The following is a 16,423-nucleotide window of genomic DNA, read 5'->3' on the forward strand; positions in this document are numbered from 1 at the left end:
TTGTCTGAAACGGATATCGAACAAACATACTTGGGGTCTAAAACCATTATTTCGATGAGGCACATTTTTGGTCGTATCAAAGTGTAAATACCCTCTTTAGCCTAAAGGCTGAGGGTATAAAAACGTTTGCCGTCGTAATTGAGGCAGTGAATGCAAGTTGCTTCAACAGAAACCAAAGTGATTCAAGAGCAGGTGTTAAAGTGAAAATATAAAAGAGTGTTAAAATATAATCCATATTCGAACCTGATTTATATCTGGTAGATATATTAGGATGTATAAAGAATGGACCAAATCAGTCACTCCGTTCAAAAGTTATCGTGCGGACAATTTTGCCAAATATTTTTGAACTTTTGTGGGAGAGGTACCTGAAGGAGTGGACTGATATGGCTTATCTTCGAACTAAGACAAAGTTTGGACAAAATATTACTTATGCCAATTTTTGCACCGAATCGGTAGATCCGTTTGAGAGTTATCTTGCAATCCAACCACTCCAAACGATATCATAGGGTTTTTTGCACTTTTCAGACTATTTTCTGAGGAAATATGGAAAAAATTCAAACCGATTGGAGAGCAGGTCCTAAACTGAACTTTTCCGAAATGTTGTGTGGGAGGTTCCCGAAGGAGTGGACCGCTTGAATACATTTTGGAACCTCATCTAAGTCTGGTATAAATTTCACAAGGCGCACAAATTTTCCGAAAATTTCCGAACTTTTGTCGGGGAAGTACCGGAGCGGACCGATATAACCAATCTTCGAACTTAAACTAAGTTTGGACAAAATATTACGAAAGGACCGAATCGGACCGAACCAGAGACAGACGGAGGGACATGGCTAAACCAACTCCAAATTGTCTGAAATGAATTTCGTCCAAACATACTTGTTTCGTGACCACTGAAAACCTCAAATGTCAAATTAGAGCTAGTTCGGTTTAAACCGTTAGCTAAGGGCGCTATACTAAAACATAGACCTATGTTGACGATTTTTAGTGAAGAAGTTTTGTGACCACCTAAAATGGCAATTTAGGGAAAAATATCTAATTTGCCAAAATTTTAGACTAGGGCCCCGTGGCTCGATAAAGGAAAGTTACAACAAATTCGGTTAAAATTTTAGCTAAAATCCTCAAAATACCGAAAATCCGGAGGTACCGTTATATGGGGACTGTATGAAAACATATACCTATGTTGACAATTTTTGTTGGAGCAGGTTCGTGACAACAGAGAATCTCAAATGTTAAATTACAGGTAGTTCGGTTAAAAATTGTAGTTAAAATCCTCAAAATACCCAAATTCGGGTTATATACCTAAACATGGGATATACCTAAACATGGACCTATGCTGCCCATCTTCGGACTTGACAAAAATTTAGCGTTCTAACTTAATTATTGTGGGCGCTAGAGTGATTAAAACAGACGGACAGATAAACATGGCTGTATCGACTCAGAATTTTATCCTGATCAAGAATATATACTTTATTACTTCAATGCGTTAGGGTATAAATTTAAATTTTAAAATTTTTGTTGTTGTTTTACTTAGGAATTTATTATCAACATCTTAAAAACTGCTTCATTTTCGGACGATAAACTAAATAAATTGACGATTTCACTCAAAAATCCTCATATTCTTTATCTAAAATTTTACCTCAATAATTTTCAAGAGTTTACCAAACAATGTACCTATCTATCCATCAAATGCTATTGCATATCTCTCACGTACCTTCAAGGCTCTAACATTGTACCGTAATACTTCAATCTTTTATTTTTCCAATCTGCTTCAATGTGACCTTGTTGTCTTTTCCCACTACTTTGCTTAAGTAATCGAAACGATGTCTTTCTTCATTTTTTTCCTATTTCAAGTTGATTTAGTACGAAGCTATTCATAGTTCACTCTTCTAACCTCCGTGAACACAAACACCAGCATAATGACAAATGACGTTCTTTAGTATTCTCAGAATAACTTCATTTTTCCTTGTCGTTCGTCATACCAAAGTAGAAGGGTATAGATTCCCTCTTAGACAGGTGGCATGAATGAAAGTGCAAAGCAAAGCAAAATGAATGGAATATTTAAAGTTGTTATAAAGAACAGCAAATAAGAGAAACAAATAAAGTTGAGCGAAAAGTAAATACTAGTAAATTAAATCACAATTTTAGTAGATTGTTTGTCTGAATGAAGGAAATTGTTAAAAGAAGAAGTTTTGCTTTATTGAATGATAACTAAAATGGATTCCTGGAAAGAAGAACATTTGTGGTATTTATCTGTGAAGTGTTTATTATGGAAATTATCGAGAAAGGAAATGGAATATAAAAGTACTTTTATTTCTAATAAGAGAAATAAGCAAAAACAAAATGGTAAAAGAGAATAAAATTAATTTGAAATATTGAATGAATCATTGAAATCTAGAAATTGAGAACGAAACGATTTTAATTATCTTATGTTTGAGGAAGGATTTTTTTTATATTTACATATATTCTACTGATAAACCGGGATCTAGTTTAGGAAAGAAGAAGAAGAAGTCTTTTCCTCCCTGTTTAACAAAAAATGCCTCTCTTCTCTTTACACGCAATCCGCACCAAGATATTCACTATCTTTATTAGAAAATAAACCTGTTCTTACGTTAACACCTACACTATTTACAATACTGTTATTATAAGTTGGTTTTGACTAGAACATTTTTAACATATTGAACTAATGGTCCTGGACCCAGCATACATACAAATATTAAGATGATGATTTTTCTCAATGCCCACAACTTTTGGACATGATTTTTGGCAAATTATGTCAGCCAAAAAATTGCAAATACCTGAAATCGAGCGGTCCACAGAGGTTTCGCCATTGGACAAAAATTAAAAAATTGATGCCAACAAATTTGATTGCGATTGAAATAAATATTTTCTAACACACATAACATTTATAACATCCATCATTATTTTTGTAAATGTTCAGTGGTAGTATGTCAAGTTAAGTCGAAAAATTGTGATTTGTTTGTAGTGCCTTAAAAACGAATAGTATTATTTATCACAGAAGCGCTTTCCTTTTCAACGCAATTCCCATCTAAGACATCCATTAATGCAGGTCATTGCGAATACCATATGGAAGCTATCCGAGTAATACCCCCAGAATTCTTTTCGCGTCGTTAATGCATTCCAAAAAACTGCAACTCTAAGCGAAACGACCCAAAGTGTCTACAAGGGACATCGGAAATTTAACGACGCAGAGTGAAAATGGGTACTAAATAACACAAAGGTCTTAGTGTAATGAGAAACACCTTACAACTTAACTTTTTTTTGGTAAGAGTGTAATTTCTCAAAATTCGTTGGATACAGTTTTTTCACATTATTACTTTGTTTTTTATTCAAATACTATTTTCCTATTTTATTTGTATCAATTTATTTCATATTTATACCCTCAGCATTTACGCTAACGAGGGTATAAACACTTTCATACGGGCAAAATGTGTCTCATCGAAATAATGGTTTCAGACCCCAAGTATGTTTAGACGAAATGTGATTCAGACAATTTGGAGTCGAATGAGCAATGTCCGTCCATCTGTCTGTCTGGCTGGCTGGTGCGCACGATAACTCTCGAACGGATAAACTGATTTGGTCCAAAAGTTGGCTATCGCAATATTTTTTCCAAACTTAGTTTAAGTTCGAAGATGGATTATATCGGTCCACTCCTTCCGGTGCCTCCCCCACAAAAGTTCGAAAATGTTCGGAAAATTTGTGTGCACGATAACTTTTGAAGGAAATTTCTACCAGACTTAGATGAGGCTCTAATATGGACTCAATCGGTGCACACCTTCGGGTACCTCCCACAAAAAATATCGGATAAGTTCAGATTAGGACCTGCTCTCGAATCGCTTTGATTTTTGTTGCAACAACCTGTGTTCACTGCACCCCATATGACGGTACATGTTTCATCAGGGGCGAGTCCATACTTCCTGAGGAAATAGCCTGAAAGATGCAAAAAGCCCTTATGACACTCGAACGGATCTGCCGATTCGGTCCAAAATTTAGCCTTCGTAATATTTTGTCCAAACATAGTTTAAATTCGAAGTAAAGCCATATCGGTCCACTTTTTCAGGTACCTCCCCACACAAGTTCAAAAATGTTTGGAAAAATTGTGTGCACGATAACTCTTGAAGGGAGTGACCGATGTAATCCATACTTTGCACATCCTAATATATCTTCCAGATATAGATCAGGTTCGAATATGGACTATATTTGTCTAATCCTTCTGGTAGCTCTCACACAAAATTTCGGATTAGTTCACTTTAAGACCTGCTCTCGAATCACTTTGATTTTTGTTGAAGCGATTTGCATTCGCTACTTCCATTACGACGGTAAACTTTTTTTCAGGGGCAAGTCCATATTTCTTGGGAAAACAGCCTGAAAGATGTAAAAAAAATCCCTATGTCACCATATGTGGCGGTCGGAGAGCACGATAACTCTCGAACTGTTCAACCGATTTGGTCAAACATTTGGTCTTCGTCATATTATATCCAAACTTAGTTTCACGGGGCAATACCGGTCCACAACTTCCGGTACTTCTTCCCAATATTTAAAAAATTTCACTAAAATGCTAGGACGATATCACTTGAATGGGGCAAACAATTTGGTCCAAACTTTGGATCTCCTAATATTTTGTCAAAATTTAGTTAGGCCCATATCGGTACCAAAGGGTACCTCCCCCACAAAAGTTCAACATTTTTTTTACTTGTTCAATGAAAATTTAATGTTTTACTTTACAAAATACCCCTATAGTGGCAAGTCCGGACAAATCCCGCAGTCCCGAAATGCCCCGAAAAATCCCGAAAACCCGGGTTTAGGAATTTCGAAATCCTGAATCCCGGGATTTTTGAAAACCTGTCCCGTTCGACATCCCTAGTTCAATCAGAACTCAAAATGCTAAATTATAGCCCAATCGGTTTTAAATGTGGTAAAAATCTTCAAAATACCGAAAATAAGGCTGTGCTACGGTGACAATACCTAAACGTAGAACATTTTGTGCAAAAGTGTTAATTTGTTCACTCTGAATTCAAAATACAAAATTACAGCCAAATCAGTTGGAAAATTTCGCTAAATTCGTCAAAATACCGAAAATCGAGGGGAACATTTATATGGGCGCTATACCGAAACGTGGACCTATTGTTATAAACCTATGTTTAAAATTTCAAGGCGGCAGATCGATTAGAACTACTTTTGGCACTTCTTTTCATACAAGTGGGACCAATGTGCGGTACCTTTATACGGAGGCTATATCACAATGTGGGCCTGTCAGCACATTTTTTTAATAGAAAAGTTTTTAAACACTAAAAACCTTAAATTCCACATGACATCCAATATTGCCCGAAAATGTAAATACAATGTTAAAAAAAAACCTGAAATTATAGCCACAAATTGTGGTACCGATTTATGAGGCCATATTACATTTTGAACTCTAAAAGCAAAATGTCATCCAAATACCTTAAATCGAGCGGTGCAGTTTTAAGGCATGTTATTCGACGACGTAAAACTATGCCCACAACTTTTGGCGTAGACATTTGACCATAAATGCCAACTCAGAGCCAATTTAAACCCAAAATCTTTATAAATAAAAATCAAATGGTGTTCGTTGGTAATGACATCAGTTGAGAACGGCTGTGAAATGTTCGCCATAACCCAACATAGGGTTTTTATGCAAAGAAAATTGTACGCCCATTTTTTTCAATTTAATTTTAATCTTTTCTACAAACACTACTGAACTGATTTTCCTGAAATTGTCAGGTATGTCCCCCGGTGAAAATAGGCTACATATTTTGTTGAATTTCGGAATTTCTTGGTTTTGTCTCCGACCTTACCTACTTGTTTGGGACTCAAAAAATCGACCACGCCCACCTTTTAAAATATTTTACACACACAAAACTACTGCACTGATTTTCTTGAAATGACTCCCGAAACAGGCTACATATCTGAGTTCCAGAGGTGGCGCGGTACCTCCCCTATGCGATAGTTAAAAAAATAACGCTATATTTGCAAATATTACGAATGCATCCGTTTAAAAATTTACAAATTAATCTACAATCCAGGCGACCACGCCTGTTTTTATACCCTACACCATACTGTGGTAAGGGGTTTACATACGTCTTTGTGCATTTGTATGTAACATACAAAAGGAAACGAAATAGATCCATAGTTCCTTTTGGGGTATACATATAATCACTTTCGGAGTCGATTTATGCGTCTGTTCATGTATTTTTGTACGCAACGTACAGGTCGCATTTTTAGTCCGATTCAGCTGAAAATTGCCATAGGAAGAACGCTATTTTGGTGAAAATCGGTTCAGATTTGGATATAGCTCCCATATATATTTTCGCCCGATTTCACGTATTTTCTGTACCACACACGGTATATATGTCCGATTTCGATGAAATTTGGAATGTGTGACTGAATTCGGTCTAGAAATAAATGTGCCAAATTATATCGAAATCGGTTCAGATTTGGATATAGCTCCCATATGTATATATTTTCGCCCTGTATATATTTCGCCCGATGTATGTCCGATTTCGATGAAATTTGGAATGTGTGACTGAATCCGGTCTAGAAATAAATGTGCCAAATTATATCGAAATCGGTTCAGATTTGGATATAGCTCCCATATATATTTTCGCCCGATTTCACGTATTTGCTGCACCAACCACGCTATATACTTCCAATTTTGATGAAATTGTGAATGTGTGACTAAATTCGGTCTACAAATAAGTGTCCAAAATTATATAGAAATCGGTTCAGATTTGGATATAGCTCCCATATATATTTTCGGCCGATTTCACGTATTTTCTGTACCTCACACGCTATATATGTCCGATTTCGATGAAATTTAGAATGTGTGACTGATTTCGGTCTAGAAATAAATGTGCCAAATTATATCGAAATCGGTTCAGATTTGGATATAGCTCCCATATATATTTTCGGCCGATTTCAGGTATTTGCTGCACCAAACACGCTATATACGTCCAATTGTGATGAAATTGTGAATGTGTAACTCGATTCGGTCTACAAATAAGTGTGCAAAATTATATCGAAATCGGTTCAGATTTGGATATAGCTCCCATATATATTTTCGCCCGATTTCACGTATTTGCTGCACCAAACACGCTATATACGTCCAATTTTGATGAAATTTGGAATGTGTGACTGAATTGGGGCTAGAAATAAATGTGCTAAATTATATCGAAATCGGTTCAGATTTGGATATAGCTGCCATATATATGTATTTTCGGTCGATTTCACGTATTTGCTGCACCAAACAAGCTATATAAGTCCGATTTCAAAGATATTTGGAATGTGTGACTGAATTCGGTCTGGAAATAAATGTGCCAAATTATATCGAAATCGGTTAAGATCTGGATATAGCTCCGATTTATATTTTACATATTCACAGTGGTGTAGGGTATCCTTTCCTTACTGGTTTTTTAATATGTTATATATCAAATACTACTGAACCAATTTCCATGAAATTTGCAGCAAAAGCTCAAGATTTGCCATTGTTATGAATATTTTATGAATTTCGGAGTAGGTGGGGTGGGTACCTTCCCCACGCCTTTCTTTTAAACACTATATGTATAAGCCAAACCTATGGTTATATCAGTTTCAGCTAAAATTTTTGGGAAACAATATATTCTATATATTGAAAACTAATGACCACGTCCACTCTTTCAATACATTATTTTTTGAAAACTACTGAACCTAATTTCATGCAGTTTTCCGAAAATGTTCAGGAATGTCCCGTGGTCTAAAATGCCCTTTATTTATAGACGAATTTCAGGGGCTTATTGTTTTATAATATATTTGCTGAACTTATGAGTGCATCGGTTTGCAAATTAATTTTCGGTTCAATGGCCAAGAAAGACGATATATTTACAAATTTCATTAAATGGTGAAATTCAACGGGTCATCAGCCATGAAAAACTAAAACATATAAGTCTCAGTAAGCGGGAAAATTGGACTTAACCATTTTCTTAACTTTTATAATTAGGTCGCTTTAGTAAAAAGACAGGGGACATGGAAGATAATAAATCCTAAACAGCATCAATGGGCGAAAAAATTCGACAAAGTCCGTATGAGTATAGAAAGGTTACATGCAAAATCTATAGATACATTTAAAATCCTTCTCGGTTTGACAATGAACCGAAGAAGTGAGGTAGAAAATCCCAATTTTTGAATTGTCAAGCATAAAGTCCATAAAAATTTGTCATTAAAACTCATTACGAAGGGCCAGCAACGCGAACTGGGGTCTGCTAGTAAGTCAAAAACATTTTTCAATTTTTCGAAAGTGACAAGTGGAGGTAACGCCTTTAAAAATATCCCGTATTAGAACTTTAAATCCCATACTTGCCAAGCCAAGAGATTGTTCGTTTCTACGTTGAAGATATTGTGTTCCATAAACATTGGAATCAGTTTGGCAACTGTTTTTTTCATACTTAATAATCATTATGTTCACGATTCTCAAATCATTATGTGTCAGCATTGTGTCTTCTAGTATAATAACCAAATATTTCATACAGTTCAACTTAAATTATTTAATAAAACATTGAAATACCCCCAAATTACATCTATTCCAAACTTACTTACCAGTGTTAACAGTAGTTTTGTGTTCGTTTGCTGTAACCATGAATTACGGCAACATTTAACATTTGATGCTGATAAATTCAAATTCAAATGAAAACTTTTATCCATTTTGTGAAAGTTTCTATGGCACGTATGCTGCTGTTGCTCTACGAAGCCAGCTGCTGTCTCTTCCTCGCTTCAATTGATGAGGAAACTGTTGAAGCTGTTGTTGGTTGGGCGTTTGGTGCGAGAATTGTCGATATGCTTGTTCTATTAAAGTAGTTGACTTAAATGTATTCCTGCAGTTGATGTGGTTGTTGCTGCTGCCGTTGTTGTTAAATGGACAATAACGAGTAGTTGCTGTTGCTTTTGTTGGCCTTGATGGTTGTACTTGTCGCTGCTGCAATGTGGGTGGACAATGATGCCCGTAAGCCATAGCAGCATCTAACATTTTACCATTGTAAAATACATGGAATCGAAATCATTATAATAACGTCCTTTTGCTTGTCGATCCAGTTTTTTTTTCTCGCTTATCTTTGCTATCACGTTGTTGTGAAATCACAAATGCACTGAGCAAACACACTCACGCACAAACGAAAAACACTATGAAGTTCGAAACGTTTAGTAGTTTTGTCTGCTAACAATTTTTCACAATATGATGCAGTACCACTTAGGCGTCATTCACGGAATAGTAATGGTAGAGTAATTTGAAATGATAAAAAAATAAATGAAATGGAGAATTATGTGGGCGAGTACTTTTGTAGTGGCATCAGGTATTGACGTTATTAGAGGATATAAAGTAAATGGAGGTATTCTTTGCCTTAAAGTTTCACTTTGTTGGAAAAACAGAATCTGAAAAGAAAGAAAGAGGAGGAAATTTTCATTAAAATCAAAGTTTTTACGATGGGGATTAAGAATCCTCAATATCTGCATAACATATCAAAAATATAAATAATTGGAAAACCGAGTACATATTAATGATTCTTATCAATATGGCATATAGCCTTACTTGTGAAACCTTAAAATCTTCTCATTGCATTTTAAAAATCACAGCATCACCGACACAGCATTGACATGTAATCGCACCTAATGCCATTGCATTAAATATGGTTTTATTTCGTATGTCTGGTAATCCATAAAGATAAATGAAGTAAAAAAAATAACAACAACAACAAATGAAGATGACTAAGACGAAACCGTAATAAGGTACCACAACAAAATGTTGTGGCAAGAAAAAAATATGTATCTGGAAAGTTTGAATTAATGCCGACACACCATTCAAAGGTCATTGGGCACAAGAAAAGCTGTCTTCCAGACAAATAAATGGACAATTATAAGATATTTCAAACAGCTGGAAGGTCAGACGAATGGATTAAATAATAGACAAGGGCTGGAGTCATTTGTGGTAGAATTGAAATTATTATTTGATAAAGGAAAGATGAATTAGCAAATTTAAGAAGAAAGCTGTGATAGGTGACTCATATATAAGTCATACGTTACACATATGTTTTATAGACGTATATGTGGTAGAAATCTAGAACAAACAAGTAAAAAAGTATCAGTCGGCTTGGCCGACAGAGATATACCCTCAGCTTGTGTATATTGAAACAATTTTTTTTCCCAAAAAACGTATGTATATAGGGGGTTTTCAAAATTTTCGGCGTAAAGTTTTGCGGAGGAGATACTTAAAGGAATAGATTGACTATTATGGAAGTGGATCTCCAGCCAGTTACTCATGAAGTGTGGACTTGCCCCTGAAAAAACTTTTACCATCGTAATTGAGGCAGTTAATACAATCTGCTTCAACAAAAAAAAGTGATTCGATAGCAGGTCTTAAAGTGAACTTATCTGAAATTTTGTGTGGGAGGTACAGGATGGAGTGGACAAATATACTCCATATTTAAACCTGATCTATATCTGGTAGATATATTAGGATGTGTAAAGTATGGACCAATTCGGCTACTCCCTTCAAGAGTTAACGTACGAACAATTTTCCGAACATTTTTGAACTTTTGTGGGGGAGGTACCTGGAGGAGTGGACCGATATGACTTATTTTCGAACTTAAACTATGTTTGGACAAAATATTACTAAGGCGAAATTTTGGACCCAATCGGCAGATCCGTTTGAGAGTAATCTTGCGATCCAACCACCTCACACGGAGTCATAGGTGTTTTGTGAATCTTTCAGGCTATTTTCTGAGGAAGTATGGACTTGCGCCTGATGAAACTTGTACCATCGTATGGGGGGCAGTGAATACAAGTCGCTAAAACAAAAACCAAAGCGATTCGAGGACAGGTCCTAAACTGAACTTATCCGAAATTTTGTGTGGGAGGTACCCGAAGGAGTGAACCGATTAAGTCCATATTGGAACCTCATCTTAGTCTGGTAGACATTTCACCATTTGCAAAGTATGGACCACATCGGTTACTTCCTTCAAGAGTTGTCGTGCGTACAAATTTTCCGAACATTTTCGAACTTTTATGGGGGAGACACCGGAGGGGTGGGCCGATATAACCCATCTTCGAACGTAAACTAAGTTTGGACAAAATATTACGAAAGCCAAATTTTGGACCGAATCGGTTGATCCGTTCGAGAGTATCGTGCGCTCCAGCCAGCCAGACAGACAGACAGACGGACATTGCTCAATCGACTCCAAATTGTCTGAAACACATTTCGTCCAAACATACTTGGGGTTTAAAACCATTATTTCGATGAGGCACATTTTGCCCGTATGAAAGTGTATATCACCAATATTTGTATATTTGTATTGTACAAATTAAATACTTTTGGATAAAATGAAATGTTTTTGGACGTGGAAAAAAATATTGGCCTTAAAAAATTGGTGAAAATGGGTTGAAGCCACCATGTCTTTTTTGTTATCTCTCGATTTGTGAGTAAACCACACTTCTCTCGATTTTGCTGTCAAAGTAAAAGCAGAAGCAAACTAAATAAGGATCATCTCACTAATGTATTACTTTTCAAACTTTGATCTGCTTCTACCATTAAATGATGCTGACATTTTGAAGCCAGATTTACAGTGTTTTTTGAAATTTTCTTCTAATTTCAGTCCGCAAAAAGGTATTTCAGAAAACCATATATAGGATTGTAGTACTCACGATTCAGAGTTATTTGGTACGAATGTTGTGATCGTAGTCTGCATAGCTTCTTAGAAATCTGCATCCAAATGGGAAAATTTTGTGCGAACATTTTTCTAAAAATCATATTTTTCGGGTCTAATATTTGCAATTATCTCTAGAATACCTCGTACTCCATTGCACATTTTAGTTTTTTACGTTCCGGATCCAATAAATCATTCCTCGTGAAAATCCATCTACTAAAACGCGAGTTACGAGAAATTCCAAAGTAGAAAAATCACCTAAAATTGTTTTTGAAAATATCGCGTATTTTATCGCGTTTTCTGCGGATCGTTTCCACTGCAATGAAAAAACTAGTGCAGCATCTTCGTTTTAGCGGAAACGGAGATTTGAAAACTTCACTGATAAGGAAGCTACATTCATTTTATCCCAAAAAATAGTGTACGATGCTACATCCACGGTTCTTGATTGATCGCTTGAAATAGATATATATCGATGTAGATTTTCATGGTGGACACTGAAATCGGATGCGGACAAAAATTATATGCACTTTCCCCAAATTAGCGATATTTTATAGGGTTTTTAATGCTAAGATGCAGCCGATGCTACATCTTAGAGTCCAACTTATATTTCGAAAAATATATACAACTTAATAGATATGGTCTTGCTGTACATGAAAATCACATGCGGACAAAATGATTTTGATAAGTACGCGATTTGTACGTATTTTAAAATGCATATAAATTAAAATGTGTTATTTGACCTCTATTTCCATTTCAGAAGCTTCGGATTTATCCTCAGCAACCCAATTGTCTTCCTCAATAGGAAAGCTATTATATGAATGTCTATAAAGCAAAATCCGTATATTTTAATGGGAGATTTAAGCAAAATGAAGGAAGTATTCCTATAGATTTTTCCAAAATTTTATACTACATAATGCATGTGAAAAAATATTTTTTCAAACAAAAAATTATTTTTTTAACCAAAATATGTGTTTATTTTGGCTGTGACATCGAAACTATAATACCAATCTGCATGATTTTAGTCTCATTTGATTCGCCATGAAGTTTTGCTCCCATACGAATTTTTTCGTAATTTTATAGCGGGTAAATGGACCTTTATTTTGAAAAAAGTTGACTTACATTCAATAATTTATCAATTTATTATACATTTCGCGAGTACTGAGTAACATTTAACAAATATTATGCAATCTACTAACTCAAGCCAATTCCAGATAACTTTTTAGTAGCAATTGCTCGCGGTAAAATAATTAGCGTTTTTATAATAATTTTTTCTTTAAAACGAAAATAAAACCGCCATAACTTTTGTCCGCATCAACAAAAAACTGGCTCGCGAGCGGATTCGTACTGGGAATTTCTTTCTTAACCTATGTACCAAAAATCTTTGATGTAGCGCGAAAAAAATTAACATTTTTTTTGAAATGGAATATGAAATATTTGACAACATTCGTGATATACCCTCGTTTGCATAAATGCTGAGGTTATAAACACCTTATCCTGGTTGCGGTATTCCCTTTTTTTTCAAAAGAAAAACAAAGACGACAGGATAGGTGATGGATTTATTGTAAATGGGAGACAAAAAGATCTCCAGATACATTCCGTATAACAGCAAAGTCTTTTTATACCCTCAGCATTTATGCTAAAGAGGGTATATACACTTTCATATGGGCAAAATGTGCCTCATCGAAATAATGGCTTAAGACCCCAAGTATGTTTTGACGAAATGTGTTTCAGACAATTTGGAGTATATTTAGCCATGTCTGTCCGTCTGTCTGGCTGAAGCGCACGATAACTCTCGAACGGATCAACCGATTCGGTCCAAAGTTTGGCTTTCGTAACATTTTATCCAAACTTAGTTTAAGTTTGAAGATGGGTTATATCGGTCCACTCCTTCCGGTACCTCGCCCACAAAAGTTTAGAAAATTTGTGCGCACGATAACTCTTGAAGGAATTAACCGATTTGGTCGACTATCGCAAAGTTGAATCGTACAAATCGATTTCGCTTTTTTGCCCCTAGCAAAGACCCTTGAGGCTTTAATCCTCCCCAGCGTCAGATAGAGCTATTCAGCTACAGATCATCAGCACAGCACGACAATTGCGCTGCACACCATCTCTACAAATATTACCCGAGGACTCAATCTGAGCATGCCGTGTGATAGAACAGTAATGGTGGCGCTCGACTTTTCAAACGCCTTTGATACTGTCAAGCACCCCATGCTGTTGAAGGATATCGAAAAGACTACCCTCCGGGCAATTTTTAAATTTTGGATAATCAATTATATGTGTGGGCGGCAGTTGTACGTGGAACTCAGAAAAATGAAGTTGAAGTTCCATAGAGCAAATCAGGGAGTTCCGCGTGGTGTGATATCTCCGGAACTGTTTAAGCTCTGCCGCTCCTGTATTCTACCCCTTCCAGACGACATTGAGATCGTTACGTATACGAAAGATTGTTTGATCTTGGTGTCAGGTATCATCCCTGATATCACTTGTGAAATTCTGTATTCCTATTTGACTGAACTTACCACCTGTTTCCACGCAAGGTATATACAGATATACTCCACTAAATCTAGAATTACTCTGTTAACCATATGGACTGCAGACGTGAGCACTGAGTAAAATGTCATGGTCGATGGTAGCACAATTCCGACAACCAATTACCCCAAGATTCTATAAGTCACATTCAACTGCATGTGTTCACGTCATCGCGCATGCCGCAGCTATAAGCGACAAGCTGAGATGTAGAATTAAGTCCCTCAAGTTCAGATAAAGAAACCTTGTTAACCTTGATATGTATGTCTGCTCCTTTCGGATCACTTTAATTTTTTTTCGGTAGGTAATTCTAGCTGCCCCCTTCACGACGATACATTTTTTTGGGGGCAAGTCAAAACTTCCTGAGATAATGGGCTAAAAGCTCCAATAAAACTGACTGCACCAACTAAAATGATGGATAGGCCCAAACTTTCTACATCGTATTATTTCATCCAGTTATTTCGTTGAATATGGGGTATATCGATCCCGGTCTTCGACTACCTCCCACACAAAATTTGGGAAAAGTGCAGTTCAACAGCTCATCTCAGATCGTTTCGAATATATTTCCAAAAAGTTGTTTTTGGGGGCTCTGTTACGACAGCACAATATTGTTTTTCGGAGACAAGTCCATACTTCCTGACATAATGCCCTAAAATCTCAAAAAAAGCCTGTCGACACAAACAAAACAGGGTAGGTAATACATAAGATAACCCTCAAGAGGTGAAATCGATTTGGTCCAAATGTTGTAGATCGTATTATTTTTTACACCACACCTCCCACACAAAGTTTGGAAAGGGTGCAGTTTAAGTTTAATTTTTGTCGACATGTTGTGTATGTTGCCCTAGTTATGACGGTACAATATTTTTCGGGTGCAAATCCATACTTCCTGAGAAATTAGCTCAAAAACCCAAAAAGCCGCTATAGACGCCAGAAGTGTTGTTTTTTCTTCTTCTCTTTAGGTCCGAGGCTGAGAGTATATCCCTGTAGGCACTTCTGACTGATACTTTCCAACTCATTTATTGAGTTACCGACAAAAATCGGTAAAATTAAAATGCTTATAATTTCGGTAACTACCAATATTATTCGATAAGTTATCGACCAATAAAAAGTAGACATAAAGTCCTACCGATAGGAACAGTGTTGTTGTTGCAGCAGCATAAAAACCTATGTAGAAGCATAGGTTTGATGCTGGGTTGGCAGCCGCTGGCCGAAACACTATGGTTTCGGGTCAATCCGGTACGAAAGAACCCGCTGCCGTGGGATTGACAACATTTATTTGAACTTTTCATTCATTCGTTGGCGTTTTAAAGTTAGCGATTTTTGTCGGTAACTCAAAAAATGAGTTAGGGAACCGAACTACTTGGCACCGGAATTAGTGAATTGTGGGTAACGGTTAAGTCACCATCGAACACTGGATAGAAGATCCGATCCGAAGATGTGCGCCAATAATTTAGTCGACCGTTTTTTCGAGTACACCGGAAGTGACAGGGCAAAGAGAAGAATACAACGTCGCATTGGATCTCATCCTGCCGAGGATGAATGGATACAATGGATGACGTTGTATATTTCATGAGGAACGCTAAATCATCCAAAGCGTTGGGCCCTGATGGAATAACCATGATAATGCTAAAACAGCTGGATGAGCCCCGAGGCGAAAATGGGCTAAAAGCTCCAATAAAACTGACTGCACCAACTAAAATGATGGATAGGCCCAAACTTTCTACATCGTATTATTTCATCCAGTTATTTCGTTGAATATGGGGTATATCGATCCCGGTCTTCGACTACCTCCCACACAAAATTTGGGAAAAGTGCAGTTCAACAGCTCATCTCAGATCGTTTCGAATATATTTCCAAAAAGTTGTTTTTGGGGGCTCTGTTACGACAGCACAATATTGTTTTTCGGAGACAAGTCCATACTTCCTGACATAATGCCCTAAAATCTCAAAAAAAGCCTGTCGACACAAACAAAACAGGGTAGGTAATACATAAGATAACCCTCAAGAGGTGAAATCGATTTGGTCCAAATGTTGTAGATCGTATTATTTTTTACACCACACCTCCCACACAAAGTTTGGAAAGGGTGCAGTTTAAGTTTAATTTTTGTCGACATGTTGTGTATGTTGCCCTAGTTATGACGGTACAATATTTTTCGGGTGCAAATCCATACTTCCTGAGAAATTAGCTCAAAAACC

At 36.4% G+C, this 16,423-nt stretch overlaps 1 protein-coding gene across 3 annotated transcripts in view; it reads right to left on the reverse strand.

The window, feature by feature from the left end:
• Oamb (Octopamine receptor in mushroom bodies) overlaps window positions 1–16,423 on the reverse strand; it is a 265,806-nt gene that overhangs the window by 182,325 nt on the left and 67,058 nt on the right. For 2 of the 3 annotated variants that reach the window (XM_073960483.1, XM_073960482.1), the window contains exon 2: window positions 8,608–9,435. The gene's annotated coding sequence lies outside the window, so the exon portion shown is untranslated. Of the gene's footprint in view, window positions 1–8,607; window positions 9,436–16,423 lie in introns of those variants that run through there. The other variant, XM_073960481.1, reaches the window with a different exon arrangement.

The sequence above is a fragment of the Musca autumnalis genome, unplaced genomic scaffold, assembly GCF_047663935.1.
Source record: "Musca autumnalis isolate F117 unplaced genomic scaffold, ASM4766393v1 scaffold_1, whole genome shotgun sequence".
Lineage (NCBI taxonomy): Eukaryota > Metazoa > Arthropoda > Insecta > Diptera > Muscidae > Musca > Musca autumnalis.